Below are 19,285 nucleotides of genomic sequence, written 5' to 3' on the forward strand. Positions count from 1 at the left end.
TTTCGTATGCTTCGAAGAATCTTCGCCCGCAAAAACAATTTCTAACGTGACGTTCGTGTTTTAATATAAATTATGTAGTATTGTCATCTCCAACGTGACATACGAATTCTATAACAAATTAATATTGCCATCTCCAGCACGGCACACGAGTGTAAAGCGTTGAAACTGAATCTTCTCAAGAAACGCGAGTTACATTGTCTCGCTATGTACCCCCAGTAAATACCTATGAATGTACTCTATAAAATGCTCTATAAAAGTCTCACTTATCTCAATAAAAACGCGGTTAGCGTTAAACGCGAACAAGCACATGATCCTTCGAAATTCGATGGTCCCGTCGCGCTTGCGATAAATCAATAAAACGAGGCTAACCGGGCCGCCCCGTGGAAAAGATTCTATTTGCGCGGGCCGGTCCTTTCAGTCAGATGGACTTCGCCTGGTGAATTCATCGAGGTGGGGGATGGCGGATGGTCGTTCTTTTATGATGCATGAGATTCCCCCGATCCCCGGATAATGGAATGGGAAATAAAGTGCGAACAATTCCGTCACTCCCAGTCCACGTACGGAAGGCCGAAGGAGCGTGCGCCTCGCCCGCACAATGGGACGCCATTGTTTGTGTGGCCGGGGGCCACTAGTGGAATGTAAATTTGTCCTGCGCGACGATCGCTTTAAAATTAGACGATATACGGTGGGACCGTGTAAAAGTCGGGGTTGATACGGCGGGACAGCGATTGTCACGGCGCATCTCACGGCCCTTTTGTTCGAATCAAAAATTTAGATACGGGGGAGCTTTGCGCCGACAACGGGTCGAGTAATCCCGTGGAGACAGTGCGGAGCGGATCTAACTCGCGCCTAGCCTTTTCGATGCTTGCAGCACGCGTTAGTGAGGTTTTTGATGATTTATTTTCTTGCTTTCGGATGTGTTCAAATAATTTTTAGGGAAGGGAGTTTTGATTGGGTAGACGTTTCTTGACGTTTGAGTGGGATAATATTGTTGTGGAGAGGGAATATGTGGATTTAGGGGCGAGTAAAGTATTTGGTTGATTAGATTGGAATTATTGAAATTAGGGAATAGTAAAATTATTTTTTAATTGGGAATAGGTTTTGATTGGGTAGACGTTTCTTGACATTTGAGTGGAATGATGTTGTGGAGAGGGAATATGTGGATTTAGGGGCGAGTAAAGTATTTGGTTGATTAGATTGGAATTATTGAAATTAGGGAATAGTAAAATTATTTTTTAATTGGGAATAGGTTTTGATTGGGTAGACGTTTCTTGACATTTGAGTGGAATGATGTTGTGGAGAGGGAATATGTGGATTTAGGGATGAGGAAGGTATTTGGTTGATTAGATTGGAATTAGGGCATAGTAAAATTCTTTTTTAATTGGGAATAAGGTAATGGACATTTTTGTCTCGAATGTGGTTTGTTTGTTTTCAAAATTTTGAGTACAACATTCTTGAGTACAGGTTTTTGATGATTTATTTCATTGCTTTTAGATGTGTTTAACTTTTGGGGAAGGGAGTTTTGATTAGGTGGATGCTCGTTGACATTTGGGTGAGAAAATATTGTTGAAGAGAGGGAATATGTGGTTTTAGAGGTGAGCAAGGTATTTGCTTGATAGGATTGGAATTATTGGAATTAGGGAATAAAAATTGTTTTTTAATTGGAAATAAGGTAATGGAAACTTTTGTTTAGAATGTTGTTTGTTTGTTTTCAAAATTTTTACAAAATAAGGTAATTGATATATTAATATAGATAACAAAGAAATTTAATTTCTCTTTCATTCGGAGTGCAAAATTAAAACATGCAAAAGATATTTGCAAATATGTAAATAGAACTTCCATATTTTTCGAACTAAATGAATTAAAGAAAATATCAAAATTGAGGAGACCGTCACTGAAATAACCGTTGGCAACGAACGTGTTAACGTGTTAAATATCAAATTTTACCATTTTGCTGTGTCAAATCGGCGACTGAGAGGTTCCTATCAAGTACAAATGGTTAAGTTCAACGATCATTCCAAGAACATTATAAAATCTAATGGATACGCAAGAATATTGACTTTCCAGCAGGGCGTCAGTAAATTCTTCTGAATCTGAATCTTATAAACAGAGTTTATTCCCGCAATCAATCCCCGAAGACGATTCCAACAGGTTAGCGGCGTATCCGTCAGAGACCACGGGTTTCCGTGCAGCAAATAGTACCGCCTACACACAGAGTCCACTGACACGAGCGTGCCGGTATCGATTCACCTCGACAGCTCGGTAAGAGCTCGCCTCCGCGTTTCCCCTTTCCCTTTACGCTCGTTCCGCGGACTACAATGTCACGCGCGCGTATAATAGTCGCTTTAATAATCGTCCGTTCGCCGCGCGAGGCTTCCGCGAGGCCGAGCGCAGGGCTTATTTACATGTAAGCTTGTAAAGCGTGCGAGGATCACGTAGGAACAGAGGAAAGTTTCCTCGGGAAAATATTAAGCGGGTTTCCGAGCGTGCAGGAGCGCCGCGGAAATTTCAAAGTGAAGGGAAAAATTACAAGAGAGAAAAATTCGCAGCCGAAACGCGATAGAGTGTGTACGCCACTGTGCTCGAGTGTTTGGATACTTGGCGTGATCTTATTAAAATGTTTTCCTTTGTATTGGGGCTATTAATAATTGATGCTGTTAATTCCTTGCGTTGGAAAGATCTTTATTGGAAATATTTAACATTAACCTGTTGCCCTATGATTTCTTTATGAACTGTGATCGATTTAGCTTTGTTATTAATGATTTATTGAAACTAAGAGAAAATTTCAGTTTTACTCTATGTCAACGTGTGCTCTAAGGTATAATCATTGATAACAGAGGATCAATATGCAATTTGCCTTCGAACAAATTGAATAATATTTATGTTAAATTCTGTGGGAAATCTTTATTATTATATAATTAGGGTGACTTTCCAATTTTCAATGAAAATTGGAACAATGCGTTTATTGAGATTCGAAGGGTGTCTCGTTGCAGTGCAGCTACAGGGATTTAATTGAAAATCTTTCACAATAATGGTTTGGTTATTTGAATGTTTGCAGAATAAACGTTCTGAAATGGGTCAATTTGACTGGTTTGGTAGTTTTATCTGTATAAAACGCTTTTATCCATTAATATTGTACGATGAGATGTAGACTAGGTTATAGACAGATTAAGATTAGACTGTTTGAAACTAATGAGGGCAGATACATAGATAAACACTAGGAGTACTGAGGATTTATTGGAGTCTATACGTAGTCCTTATAAAGATTGCAACAATATATTGTTGTTCGATTTCTTTAGATATTCGTTAGTGATTTAGTGAAATTATTTGTTTTCAAAATCATTTCGGATATTGAATACCTTTAAAATATCAGTAATTGAAAAATAAGGATAATTGAATCTGTTAATTTAACGTGTACGGTAGATCTAGTGTTAAGAAACAAACTTATTTATACAAAGCTTAATATTACATGTAAAATTTTACTGTATCAAATCTGTGACTAAAATCGGCTCACTTCACAAGTACAAAAGGTTAAGACTTTCAAGATGAATGATGACGTATCGGCGTCGTTAAGCTTTTATATAAGTAACTCAAAAGAATGGTCTACTATTTCTGAGTTATCTGGTGAAAAAGAAGTTTCTGCGAAATTTTTCTTGGAAACTCAGCAATAGAAGTTAGACCACTATCGTTCTGAGCCACCTCGTATATAAAATTGAAACTTGTAAGTAAACAATTGAATCATTCGAATAAAAGACAAATGCATAATTTTCTTCTTCTCTAGTATTTAGAAATTTAATGTACAATTGAATTTTCTCCAGTGAAGACTTTGAATATTTTTAAAAAATCTTCTCCCACGAGAGGCTAAAAGTTTCATACATAATTTAGCTTTCTCCTGAGAAGTTACTAATTTTAAATACTTCAAAAAGGTCCTCGTTTACGAAGGATTAATACCTTCATCATAATTAACATGTTGAGTGACACAGAGGTCGCCGATGACTCCATCTAAATTGAATTACTAGAGTTCACTCAATTAAACGATGATTATTTGATAAGGATTCTACATTATAAATAATGCTACCTAATGCCGTGACATTCGGTTAAATGAACGTGCAATAATAATAATTCAATTCAATCGAATGATTTGATATTGCATATTTTCCATTTTATGTATTTAGCTGTATGAAATCGCGCGGCGTTCAACGTGGTAATATCATTACCAAAACTATGCAGCATTTTATTTAAAGAGTTTCTCCACTTTCACTCGTCCAACAGCGTGAAAGTGTCAAAACAATTATGCTGGATAGTGTGTTTACACCAACATGCGGGACGCGTTGATAGCGACTAGTAATTGCGAGATTTCTCGTAGCTATGTGAGTGTAAACTTCACGGGGATTCGCACGTACGCGGACTGTTCATAGAAAACTTAATGGAAGACGCGCGACTTGTGAAAAATTTAGGGGAAGCCGGTTAGCCAGCTCGACTGAAGCGTTTTCGTGAGTCCGGCGAATGGAAGGTTCGCTTTTGAAACGATGTGTCGACGGAGTAGGGCTTAATCGACTGCTGGAGTGCAGGGTTTCTGAATAAGCGGCATTAACTCTTTGGTACCTTGTTGTGAACTACATATTTGGCGAAATTGTTGAGTTCAGGGGATGAAGAAGTATTGGGTGTTTGTGGTAGTAGATGAGTTTGGGGAATAAATAAATTAACGCCGAGAGTTTCGGAAAATAATTGAATCCTTAGAAGATGATAGATGGTACTGTTAAATATGATGAATTCCGAGGAATGAATATTGGATACTTTTGAAATATCATTGTATTTAAAGGGTGAATAAATGTGTTGAGTACTTGGCAAAATTATTCGGTTTGAAGAACGAATAATATTCTATTTGCCATAGTAAGAAGAAATATTATAGTTTTTTTTAATAAGAATTTTGCACTGATTCTATTCTTCGCTAAATGAAAAATATAATATCAGTGAAGTAATAAAGGGTTATTACTATTAAACAGTTCACAAGCATTTCAATTTCAGCAATATTAAAGACTTCAAATAACGTCACTTTTTGGTTTAGCACTTACTGCCTTGTTGTATACATTTTTCGTATCGTGTACTTTTTGAATATTCATTTTTCTCTATTTGAATATGGATTTACCGGAGTTGCATATTGTCTCTGTTGCCGTAGCTTGCGGGACATTAACATACACAAAAAAAGCATTTATTCATGAACTACTACTGTCTTTTGCTTTCAATTGATAATAGTATTTTTCATTCTATCACTGAACTGCAAAAATACTTTAAAAAAAATATCAATGGTATAGAAATGATTATTTTTCATCCATATACACCAATTCAACGAACAAAAGTATATATAATAAAACACTAATATTACACTTGAAATTTTTACGAATTAAACTGTGAAATTAATATTGTAGCAAATAAGAACTCAAGAAACAATTCATTAGGCCTGACTTCTTGTTTAAACGGCATAATCTTCGAACGATTAATGAAACATACTGCACAAACATTGATCCGAATACATCAAGAGCATTATTCGGAAATTCGAATTTCCAATGTAAAACCGTTCCAAAAGAAAACAAATCGATCCACAGACTGCTCGACAAAGAGCCAAGCTGCGGGCTGTCGTGTTCGCCGATACCGTCACAGTTTATTATTCCCGTGTGCATAGAAACGATAAAGACTGCACTGCGTAATTATCTTTACCGGGTAAGGTCACAGGACCAATTAGTTTTTATCGGAACCGTAGCATTAACGGACCACTTCCTACTGCTTGGAATTTGATAACTGGCACGAATAGCTTCCCGTAATTGAATTTATAAAACATATAACCTGTAATATATTGCATACCGTAGAGTGCGTTCCAGAAATCAACACTAGAACTATCAGATGAACCAAAATGATTCATTTCTAATTTCTTCTATCACAATTATTCAAAGGAAACACATGGTTTCTGGAAGAATTATTATGTTCAATAATATAATGTAAAAATATATAATAATATAATATAAAAATTTTACTAAATGCATTCTTGTTATTTACATAAGAAAATTACAGATAATTTGACTGGTTAATAATGTTAATGTTAAATAAAAAAGACAGTTAACCTTATTTTCTTTTTATTGTTCTATATTCAGACATAAAGCACTGCGAGGTTCGTTTCAAAAATTAAGTAAAAAAACATCCCCAATTTTTTCCTATCAGTCCATACTCAGACAAGAAATACTATTTATCTCAACAGTGAAATAAAAAGAACCTTTTAATCCCACCTTTTTCTGATTGTTCCACGCTAAAACATAAAAACACTATTCAGTGTTGGTGAAACAGAATTCACCCCTCCGAAGCCCTGTACTTCGGGCAATAATTTCTTTCTACCGATCCATATTCCGACAAGAAATACTGTTATCTCAAAAATAAAATAAAAAGAACCTTCTAATCCGACTTTCTTCTCATTGATCCACGCTAAAACAGTGAAACACTAAAAACTCACCTCTTTGGAGGCCAGTATTTCCTGCAATATAATTTCTTTCCATCGATCAATGCTCTGACAAGAAATACTGTTATCTCAAAAATAAAATAAAAAGAACCTTCTAATCCGACTTTCTTCTCATTGATCCACTCTAAAACGTGAAACACTGGAAACTCACCTCTTCGGAGGCCAGTATTTCGGCAGTATCATTTATTTTTATGGATCCATACCGAGGGGAGAAATACTGTTACCTCAAAAATCGAATAAAAAGAACCTTCTAATCCGACTTTCTTCTCATCGATCCACACTAAAACGTGAAACACTAGAAACTCACCCCTCCGAAGCGCAGTACTTCCGGCAATATTCCACGGGGCCGACGTAATACATTTCTTCGCAAGGTTTCGTAGCCGGGAAAAAAGGCCGCGGAACAGCGCGGGAGACGAATGAAACTTCTTGTCGAGAGGGAAAGCCGAGGAGAGTCCCCCGAGGACGAAAGAGGGAAGGAAATGATCGTCTCCGGCGCGCTCGAAGGTCAGGGGTGCTTTTTCGCCTGCCCCGCAACTCAGTTAGAAGTTCGGCTCCACCTTTCCACCCTTCTTCCATCCAACCCCGGACCGCCTTTTGAATTTTTAATACAGTCGGACGGCGTTACGACCGCCAGACAGCCGGGAAACTTTATTTTTCAATGGACAATGCGAGGCAATAATTTCGAGAAAATCTCCCACCCAAGACCGGAACCGATCGATCATATTTCTTTCTTTCGTTTCAGGGTCCCGGCGGCGAGGAAGCTTCCTGTGTTCCAAGTTCGACGAGATTGTGAGTATTCACCGGTTAAAATAATTAATTATTATCTATGGAGTCGGGCTAATGAGCCCCTGTAACGATTCCTTTAGATTTCTTTCAGAATTTGGGTAATTATAGGAAGTTTGTGAAGGCTTCTCGCTTTTGTTGAAACGTCACCTCTTGAAATTTTAGATGTGCTGATTCTATTATTATTCTTAGTTCCACTATCAACATTGAAATTATCTTTGGAAAGACTGATAGCTATCCTTGGTTAGTCCTCCGAACATTCTACAGTTTACTCCCCATAATCATTATACTATAAATATATTAATGATTTTATCATTCGTGCACCTATTAACATACCAAAACCAAGTCTCTTCGTGTTGTACACAAACCACAGTTCCTTCAAACTCCCCGAACTAACCTCAACTTTTTAATCATCCACAATTCAAAGACATTGGCAACAATATTTCTGCACTTGCTCAAACAAAGAACCACTTCCACAAACTGAAGAACACGAACAGATCAAGGAACATTAGTCACCGCTGAACTCTGCAATCCTCAGATCGTTTTGGTGTTATTCAAACATTTAATTCCCATTACCCGAGGGTCCCAGTAATCCCATACCAGCGTAGCGTCATCTTTCGCATTAACCAGGAAGAGTAGCATACAAATACAGCTCCGCGGAAGATCTTCGTTCAGTGTTTTCAGCTCGTTAAGCGTCGTTGTGCTCCAGGGTCAAGTGAACAGCACCGAGCATTATATTCCCTGGCAGTTCCTCCCGCGGAACGACCTCGATAACACCGATGCGGTGTTCCTCGAGCACCGTTCCAACAGCTCCCTGCCCCCTTTATCATTCGTTCCGAGCCACGGATTTATTTCGCGATACCTTCGTATCTTCCCGGGCTCATTATCAAGTCCCAGCCCATCCCACGGCCGCTGGATATAGTCTTTCTCGCGAGTAACATTCGTCGTTCCTTTGTCCAAGGAGGTGAGATCTTGTTGCTCGATTTATGAAAGCGAGCGATACCGCTGGTAAGCTACCCCCGCTTTATTTGGCCCCGGAGAGTTATAATGGCTCGCTTTACTGCACCCGTGAATAAGTGCTTCCCTTTAAATAATGTTCAAGGAGAGGAAAAAAAGGATCCGTGGCTTTAGCGCCACAGCGATAAACAGTAGGCTCGCAACCCCGAAATCGGGTGGCTACGACTGGAACAAGGTACGAATTTAATGTACTGGGGTGGTGCAGGATTATTGTTTGGAATTTTCGGTAGTGGACAGAAACCTCGCGTAGAGCAGAAGGGCAAAAGCTGACTCGATGTCGATGTTCAGTATGGAGACTGCGGAAGCGCGGCCTAATTTTAACGTTTCGATAACAAGAATTTCGGAATTTTTGCGTTTCCGGTGGTAGGATTGTTGTAGGAACTTGCCTTTTGAATTTAAGATTACTTTTTCGTTGCGATTATTATGTTCATTGATGGTTCATTTTTATCCTTCCGACTGTTCCTTTGCTGTATGCTAATTTTTGTGTGATTCCATGGGTTTAACAGATTTAATTATCCCCATGCGGACGAATGTTGATATTTCGAGGAGATTAAATTTTCATATTTGGAATACTAAGTCGCAGACAAATGATTTAATTAGTGGAACAGCAAGAGATCGATACGTATTTTCCATGTCTTCTATTATTTAAGCATTAGCTTCATTGTAAGCATTATTAGCTTCATCTGCGGAAGATTTTGAATATTTCAATGAATCTTCGTCCGCGAAGGAGAACTTTTTTAATCGTTAAGTACATACAATTTTTAATTAATTAAATTGGGAAATATTTATTTGATAGATAGCTAATTAAAGTATTTTAAATATTATGGAACTTCATCACTGCAAATGTTTAATTATTTTCAAGCGATTTTTCAAACCATCGAACCTCTTTTAAAAACCTAAATTACACATCAAATTCTTGATCACTAGAAGAAAGAAAAAAACTATATACTTCTCTTGTTTAACCAGTTAACTGTGTTTCACGAGTATACACGTCATCGTGAAGCTTGACATGATACTGTAATTCTTCTTTGTTTCGCTTTGATCCTTCATTAAAATATACTCTACGTACATTCGTCCTGCGTTCGACGAGTACACGCTCCATTTTTCGATTTTAGTGCGTGAGGTTCTTTCAACTAAATTCCATAGTTAACTGGTTAAATAATTAAATCACACACTTGCTACTTCCAATTCTAGATACTCACAAAATCCTAATATCTCCAACGTAAGATTTATCCCGAGGAAGATCGATGAAAAGCAGTTAACGATAAAGCGTTAATAAAACGAGTTCAAGGTGTCATAAAGCATTCGATATATTCGATAATGGGACCATTTGCCTTATTTTCACGGCAAAGCGTTCTCGCCGCGGTGGAGACTAATTCGAGGTGCCCGGAGCTAATCAAGACATACCGTTTCCCGTATGCAAGCGAGGAATGCGCGTAATCAGGGAAAGGTAACGATGGTTAATCGCGTTCGCTTCAGGAATACGAATCGTCAATTTCTTACTATGGCCAGGCCGCGGCGGACGTGTCACCCATAACGACAAATAATGTGCCGCTATCGATCACCTGGCTCCGCCAGCCATTTTGAGCGTAACACGCGAGACGATACGAGAAGTCTAATGAACCCGACGACGTGCCGGGCTCTATCACTCTTTCAACCCTTCGCTTCTTCACCCCACGCGCCGCTGCAGCCGCCGACGCCGCAAAAATCCGCGCCATCATGCAGATTTATACCCGCGAAACGAAACCTTTTTCCGACCTCCGATGTAAGAACCGTCGCACGACCCGCAAGAACCTTATTAAATGGTCGAACGGTTTTCGTTGCGTCCTCCTAATGTTAGTTCGTGACAAGTATTCATTGTCTTTTTCGCGAGAGGAATTCTTTGTGTTGTTTTTGTGGTCGGGATATTGGTATTTCGTGTGAGGTTAATTCTTCGTGGTTATTTACTTTGGAATCTTCTAATGTGAGTTCAAGAGATACATTTATTGTCTTTGCGAGACGAATTCTGTTTGTTCTTGTGGCCGAGATATTGGTATTTCGTGTGAGGTTAATTGTTAGTAGTTATCATTGATTTGTACGTAGCTTCTTGGTAAAGTAGCGAGTATTTGGAATTTTTAAATGTTGCACATTTGACTATTTATTATATTACTAATATATAATATATGTTTGAAAACCATTTGAATTTCGTGCTAATCGAAACACGAAAAATGGAATAAATGCATTAAACATCGCTCAATTTCTTAGTTAATTTTTTAAAATATTAATACACCTCCATTACATTTTACAATTACAATCGCTAAGAAGTTAAAAGAGCAAACATATCTAGATAATAATACAGGCACATACTTCTAAGAATAGAACAGATATAACTCGTTCTGAATGAGCATGCATAAGAAGATTGCTTTCATTCGTAGACCACTAATTAAGTGATTAACGTTGATGTAAAATAGATAAGGAGTATAGAATCGACAAGAGGACTGCCATTATGCGATCCAATGTATAAATTAACGAGTTCAACATGGTGTTGTGACAAAGGTGGGGTCAGCACGCACGATAAAGGATGCCATTTTTACAGGGACCCAGTATATAGATGCAAATAAATTGTAAACTGGTTCCCGATGGTCGATATCCACCTTTCATAGACAGGTTCTCGCGTCGTCATTAATATTCATATCCACTATATGAGGTATCCGTATCGCGCTTTTCTGCGATACTCTGCCCGTCATTCTTCCATAAAGGGATCATACGGTTAATAATATTTGCAGCCTCGCCGATCGTTCCGAAGAAAACTTATCCGCTCTCGTAACTGTGATTTCAAGATAACGCACTTTTACTACAAATTGGACCGTTCCCTTGATAGTATCGCGAATATTTATGCACACTTGTATTTCTTAAACTCAATTTAATCGAAATCAACGTTACTCATTTCTCGTACACGTTGAAATCAACTAGTTTGCCATCCCCAGTATTTTATCTTCGAAATAAATAGAAACTCTAATTTGAATATATTCGTTGAATTATAATATTACAACTGAAACATATATTATAAATAAAATCATACGTCGAGGGGTCAGAAAAATGCAAGTAGAATAGAAATTTATTCTTTCCCTTAATTCTACATCTAAGTTTATGTTCCTTTTATAATTTTTCTATGGTAATCAAAAATATTATCATCAGATAATTAATTATTATAATAAATTTGAATACAAGATTCTTATTAGTCGTTTCATTGATAGTTTAGGGATAGTGTCTATTGAATATATTTCAGTTACGTAAAAAGTAAAAAGTTTCAACAGCTTACCGATGAAGTATTGGTACTTTTTATTCTTCTGAAATTTTCATTGTTTTATTTTTATGCTTGCGTAAATAGAGGACAAGCGACGGGGTGGGACTTGTAAATCGTGTCAGAGGATTTCAGATTGGTCGACGCTCGGACCGAACAACCACGGCCGTTTTACTCTATACAAACTTCCGAGATCACGAACTCGAACGTGTAATTGTTTTAACGGGCCGTGCCGAGTCGTATATATCCCGGTTCGAGGGAAACTATGCGTCAAGTGGACAGATCGAAACTACGGTCAAGTAACGACCTCCGGAGTTTCGAATTGACCGGCCATTGGAGACGTTACCGTGGCCCCTTGTAACGTAATTGATCGGCAAATTAAGTTGTGTGTAACTCTCTGTTTCAATCTGGAATAACTCTGGATAGATATGAAATATTTTGTTTTCCAATTTTTAGTTTAACCCTTTCAGTGCTTCAGTTAAATCCAGCGGACTTCGTTTAGGTTGGAAAATTAATGTTTGCAGCAATGTTTGAAACAAATTTTGTTGAGATATTATAGGATACGAGGGAGTTGAAATATGACAATGATCTATAAATGATAAGCATGCAGAGAAAGTTGAAATATGATATCGATCTATAAATGATAAGCATATGATAATTTGGTATGATAATTTAAAAAGAACATTTTAGTTTAATATAACTATCAATGAATCTTAATTTTTTGATATTTGTGTCATTAAATAAATTATATACTTTGATTTTGTGGGGTTTTATGAGTACTAACGCAGCAATCATATTAATAATATTTTATTTCCATACTACAGATGTTTATACCTATGTACCTTCTAAAAATCTTACAGAAATTACTATAACGCGGATTTCAATAAAATTTCCCCTCTCTCTACAGTCTGTTTAACTTACCAAGACCATTAATACAAGAAAACCCACAGTTTACAGATCATCCTCAGTTCATTAAAGAAAACAAGAGAAAGCATGAAGACTACAAATAAATGTTTCACCTTAATTGTTTCTTCTTACCTTTCTCATCATCACTGGCAGAAGTATTTATACGATGTTCATGCATAAAATTCAGAGGTATAAAGTCTGATCGAAGCTGTTAGGTTCCTTTAGTGACCATCAAAATACCATGAACTCGATTGAAATTCCATATTTACGATGATACTGTAAGCAAAATGGTTTCTCAAGTCATCGGAGTCGTCTGTCTTCAATAATAGAGTGATCCTTGACGTGGCTGGGGTGGCCAGGTATTCATAAACTTTTTCTTTTTCCCACGTATCCGCGATTTTCGTGATATGCCCTTTGCTTACGTCGATCGACGATTAATCCTTCGGGCAATTCATCGCCCCGTATCCGAACAATCACTATCGACGCGACGGTTCTCACAATTTCTTCCGGGCCGACTTTCCACCTCCTTCCGGCTCGCCACTGAAATATTATCAGCTTCAACAAAGGAGATAGGAGTGCCCAACCCCGATCGCTATAAATGGGATGCAACATGACTGATGAGTTCATACCCTTTATCGCCACCCTTTGTTCCTTACTTCCCTTCGAATCTTAGCACGTTTCATTGCTACAGTCGTATCTTCTTTCATTGAAACGTTTGAGGTGTAAGAATTTTTTTCAAAAGATTCTTCTTCATCATTTTCGACACGAAGCTTACGGAACACGTGAATTTGACGTATATAGAATTTTATAAATGTTGTTCGGTAAATGTTCAAATCGATTTTGATATATTAACAATTCTCAAGATCTAAATGAACGAACGATAAGTTTTCCGGGAGGAGTAAAATAAATTATGAATGGAATAAATGAAATTTGAAATGAATTCTTTAGTACTGTTTTATAATTAGAACGAAGGTCCTAGAATATTTATTTTAAGGAAATAAGTTTCTGAGGAAGAGGGTTTAGATTGAAAGATTCTCCTTTTGACAAATGTGTACGGTATTAATTTAATATTGCTTCAGAGTGAATCTTAGAACAAAGATGCAACAGTCATCGGTAAATGTAATTAAGATTGTAGCAAACATTCGGTAATTAACCAAAAAATTTGCTTCGTGTACAACAAACATTGTTGATTCTATCTGGAAGCAGAAATGAGTACAAGTTTAATCACAGCTCACAATTCTTATCGGGACTCCTATTAAGGAATCTATGAAAGGTTTATGAAAGTCCATTAGAAGCGATGACTAAGCACTTTAATAACTGGAATGCGGATATCATCTGCATACAGTAGCAGCAACCAAGTATAAGAAAGCCAAATAAAAGCATTAATCTTTCCTTTCAACGATTCTCACAAATCGTTTAACAAAACACGAGTTTGAATAAACAGCGATGGTAATTAGACACAAACACCGATTACACGTACATTTACAACTTCGAAACATTACTTTCACAGAAAAATCATTCGACGTTCAAAAAATTCTTAAAATTCACATTACTAACTTCTAATCCTCTAAACCCAGAAGTTCCAACAAAAGAAACAAATATCCAGTTCGAAATTAATACATTGACCGGTGACGAGTTAACTCGTGTTTGCAATTGCATTAGACACTTCAATCCTTGAAACGCAAGGCAGTGCAGAACATTGCAAAAGCAAAATATTAAAATTCACATAAAAGATATGTCCAAAGTTTCATTTCAGTTCATTATGTATAAATAAAGTATATCGAAGTTTACGTAGAATTAATTACTTTCATATTTAATTACGGAATAATAACCGACGACACGGGATAGCTTCTACGTAAAATTGCCAGTCAACAATGTGTTATTACACGAAAGTTTACTTTCCAATAATCAAAATCCCAAACAATTATTCTGTCCATTGCAAATCCTCTTACGAACCTATTATTTTCTCAATATATTTCGCGGAACGCATCGACGAAAGGGTGCAAAACAAAAGAAATGACCGATCGAAGAACGAAAACTAACAGAGGAAGCTGTCGACCGAATCGATCGAAAATTGAAAACGTCGCTCGAGTTTTCCCTTGTTCAAAGAAACTACATAACAATCCGAGTCGGTTTTTAATCCACGCGTCAGCCGCGCGCGGGGGCTTATGAATTTCACGCGGAGGGTTGCGCTGCATTATACAGATGCAATTTTTTCCCGGGAATCACCGACACGCGAATAATGGGTCGCGAGGCTAGAAGATTAATGCTCCGATCCGACATCCGAACATGAACTTTCAATCTGCCGCACTTGCCGCGCTCGCGAGTCTCCCTCGCGAATAAATGAAGACTAGCTCAGACCGACAGACTTTGCAGACTCTCTGCCATTAAATGCATTGTCCACCGGCGGTTAACTTATTTACATGCACTCTGTAATTTTGCGACCTGTCTCGTGTCACTGGGAACATCTATGAGCTGTCGAGGAAATTAACACTAGGTTTACGGAACGCGTCGAATTGACGCATATTGGATTTTAGAAATATTATTTTGTAAATGTTTACGACGATTTTGATTGATGCGATCACTCTGACATGTACCCCAATTACTTACTATTAAATCTCCAGTTTCCACAACCTAAATAAACGAGCATCAATTCTTTTGGGAATAATAGAATGAAGTGTACAATAAATGCCCGTAAACCTAGTGTTAAAAACATCTTGTCCTGAGTGGGAAAAATTGGTTTCAAAGGAAACGAAATTATATCTTTATTTATCATACGTATTTAATCTTCTTTTTTCCTTCAAATTGTCGTTCGTGGAAGGTAACAGTTTTGTCGCAACTCGGACATTATAAAAGAAATGATTTAAAAAATGCGTTAATTAAGAAAATGTTATAGATTCAATGAAGTTTATTTCTGACAATAGAAAAATTATTTTGGTTGTGATACGACAGATTTATAAAGTAATTTTCATAATGAAGTTTCACATGAACGTCGTCGTTTTCATTCGAAGGGTTAATTTATCAACTTACGACTCATTCAGGTTTATAATATTCTTATTTTTCATTATTAGTCTGTATTAATAAAATTCGAAATAATACAAATGTCTGATTGATTCTGTGATCGGTGATACATTACAGTTTAAAACGTTTTAATCAATTAATTTTAATTGTAGACATAACAATTAACACGTTGAATGCTGCGCGATTTTATACAGTAAAACGCACAAAATGGAAGAAATATAATATTAAATCATTTCATTGAATAGTATTATTATTGTTATATCATTCATCTAACTGAACGTCGCCGCATTAGATAGCATTAGTTATAATATAGAAATGTTTCCAAATAATCATCGTTTAGTCGAGCGAACTATAGTAATTCGATTTGGTTGGTAATCCTCGTAGCATTCAACGCGTTAAAATTGTTTTTCCGTAGTATTATGTATAGTAGAATTTTTCTGTGGAGTTCACAATATTATATCATTCCGAGTTCTAAAAAGAAGGATTGCTTATTGAAATTTATATTTTGAACGGAAGCAGAATCTGAAAGAAAGCGAGTCCAAAGAGATGCGTTTCATCATGCGGAACAACCCCCGCAATAAAAATTGATGTCACGGCGGACGAAGCATTCAGCTTTTTCGTTTCTTTCTCTTTCTCCTTGCGGAGCTTTTTTTCCGTCGTACCGCACCGCCGTCCTAGAATTACCGATTGAAGGAAGCCCGGCTTTTTGAATCACTTTCATGCCCGGCATGTTTCAACGTGGTCAAACGTCCCCGCGAATGATGCATTATTTAGAACGCAATTCGGGGAGAGCTGGGGCTGAAACTCGCGAAACAAATACAAGCGAAATGGGCCAAGAGCATCCTGCAGAACGACGCTCCTCTTCTGGACGATCGATTGACCTACATTACTTAATTTTACTTTGGTTTTCCCGCCGCTCGTCACCGGGGAAATTCGAATTAACCATTTCAATGCTGTGTCGCATAAACATGACACTGCTGTATCTTGGGAAACAAAATTCAATGATTCTGGTAATACACGAGAGAAAATAACTTTGATTAAAATTGACAAAGTTCACAGAAATTTATATTGCAAGTTGTTTGCGGGTGTTTGTAACATATTTGACCATGCAAAACTCAATTGTGTAGAATGTTATAATAATAAAGATATAATCAAATTATATTAATCACACAAGTATCCTATACCGATATAAATTAAAAACAAAAATATATTGATGATTAGATGTAATATTTTCTCTTTATACAAATTTTTTCAAATATAATTAGAAATATAGAATTTCGATAGGTTTTATTAGTGAACATTGTAACTTTTGGGTATTTTATATATTTTCCTATGTTGTACACATTCTATACTCATTTTCGAATTTTCTATAAATTCATATAAATCCGCGATCGAGCTATAAACGATTCCAGAGTGCAGCGTTCACAGCTTGAATTCAGAATCGAAGAAATCTGGAGCAATTAGAACTCGAAACGGTCAACGTCGAATCCGGGTTACGCAAGCGTGACCAATTTCCTGAATAACAACTGCACCTTCCCCGGATTACCGATCACGAGTGGCGCCGATTCATCATGCGGTAATCCCCCCCGCTGCCGTTACAAATGTGTCAACGTAATATCCCAATTCCGTCGAACGTTACGGCCAACTGTAAATCTGGAACAAACGCGGGGAACTGTAAATAGAGGTCTGTTTGTTCGCTCCCTTCTTTTCCTGTATTTGCTACAGCTGGGAGAGACGGGGAGAGCGTATCGATTATTAAATCTCTTTCACCTGATTTCGAGCGTTCGGTCTGGAGGGAACGCTGTCGGCGAAAATTGTTTAAATAAACGATCACGTTAAGTGACCGTCGGCACGACGTCGGGTGCGTCGAAGGGATTGTGCGTGAAACTGTGCCGCCAGTCGGAGGAATCGATTCCTCTTACAAAATTGAGTGGAAAATGTAATACCGCGAGTGTTTTCGATTTTATAGATTCAGCTTGAAACACGTTTATCCCATTTTCGGGGAATATTCTGAGATTTCATGTGATATGCGCAATCTTTTTAGATATCGACGGAATATTCGAATACATTTTCGTAAGTGTATTATAATTAAGTTTTATATGATACATTTTGTGCTAGGATTTATTGATATAAATGTATGAATCATTTAAATTCCATCGATACGCGATGGAAATATTTATTATGACTATTTGTGTCACGTAATAAAGATATCTAGATTTTTTAAGATCCAACCGATATCTAGTTTTCTTTAAGATTTTGAATGATCTAAAGCAAAGACGAAATCTATTTATACGAATGCTTTCGATAATTCAGAAATTTAACAAACATTACATATTATTTCCAGATACAATGAATTAAAACCTCCAATAAAATTTAACGTAACACATGTTATTTGTATGTAATATTAATCAACCCGTTAATACCCTGTCAATACATAGAAATCTGTATCATTTGTAGATATCGAAACAAATATTATTCAACGATAGAAACGATCACGCATCAGCTCCTATCCAATGGCTCCCATTGAAAAGCATTTTCATAATAAAACATCTCGAAGATAAAGGCTGGTATCAGGGAATTTCGGTTCACAGCGTTCTTCCACTTAATTTTGCAACGGAATCGCTTTACTTTCGGTTGGCCCGTGATCTTCGATACTCCTTTTGTGCAAGGATAGACCTATCGACAGCCCGGCCGACAGTTCTCGAATCCCTCTGGTTCCCCTGTCCATGAATATCGCGTGTCGATACGTGTAACGCTACGAAAATATCGAGGTATCGGCGAAGGGCTGCGCTCGATGTCAACCAGCAAACTGGAGGAAGCCCCGCGTCGTCCTGGAAGATTTATGGCCGCCCATCGCATCGGGATAGATGGTTTTACCTGTTCCAACTTTACGGCCAAGTAACATACCCTCTTAAATCACTGTCATAATTGAAGGGGTTGAAGGAACAATAGAAGACAGATGAGTGGAAATAAACGTTGGTTTAGTAGTACAAAAGAGGCCGTTGGATAAGAGGCTCCGCGGAATCTCGTCGTGCTGCACGCTTATCGGGGATGCGCTGGTTCCGAGGTTTCAATCGGAATATTCGGTACCGATAGATTTAACACGTTGACCGTCACGAAAATTTCTGGCGTTTTGAATGGTACCACTTATTCTTTAATAACAAGGGCAAATGATACTGAAAATAATTATTAATCGTTTAGTATCACAGTAGTCATATTACGCTATGATCTAGTTACTTATGTTACGAAATATTTTTATTTGAAATCAAGTTTTTTATTGTAGTTGTTCTTCAACAATTTGGAACGAGGAAGTCATTGCAACGCTTCATTTTTCTGTTAGTTCTTTTTGCAATTATTAACACTAGAACTACCGTGCCAGTCAAAATGACTGTTCTCAGTTGTCCCATTTCGCAATTATCGCTACCTTAAAAATATTAAATATCTTAAATGATTTGGAAAATGAATAGTTACTCTCGAACACTATAACGAGTATCTGAAGGAACCGAGAAAAATTTATTGTTACTATTTTGCTAAATGCTCGGTAGTTCTAGTGTTAATAGGGTCACAGATGTTTCTCTGAGAAATAATTAAAGAGATTGGTTTAGCAATGCGCTAATTATTCTATAGAGGAATTTCAAAATGTCAATCTAACTGTTTGGCAATTTTAGTGTTAACCCCTTGGCCTGTAGTGTCTTGTCAGACTCCAGATAAAGATCTCGAATACAGCTTAACATAAATAATAAATGTCAATTTCTTTGAGTTCAAAT

The 19,285-nt window shown here is 37.2% G+C and overlaps 1 protein-coding gene across 5 annotated transcripts in view; it reads left to right on the forward strand.

The window, feature by feature from the left end:
- Pgant9 (polypeptide N-acetylgalactosaminyltransferase 9) overlaps positions 1 to 19,285 on the forward strand; it is a 442,501-nt gene that overhangs the window by 142,758 nt on the left and 280,458 nt on the right. For 4 of the 5 annotated variants that reach the window (XM_076364365.1, XM_076364352.1, XM_076364362.1 and 1 more), the window contains one exon: positions 7,251 to 7,297. The exons of the other annotated variant lie outside the window; for it this stretch is intronic. The gene's annotated coding sequence lies outside the window, so the exon portion shown is untranslated. The remainder of the gene's footprint in view (positions 1 to 7,250; positions 7,298 to 19,285) is intronic. 5 annotated transcript variants of the gene reach the window in all.

This window comes from Nomia melanderi, chromosome 1 (assembly GCF_051020985.1).
Source record: "Nomia melanderi isolate GNS246 chromosome 1, iyNomMela1, whole genome shotgun sequence".
NCBI lineage: Eukaryota > Metazoa > Arthropoda > Insecta > Hymenoptera > Halictidae > Nomia > Nomia melanderi.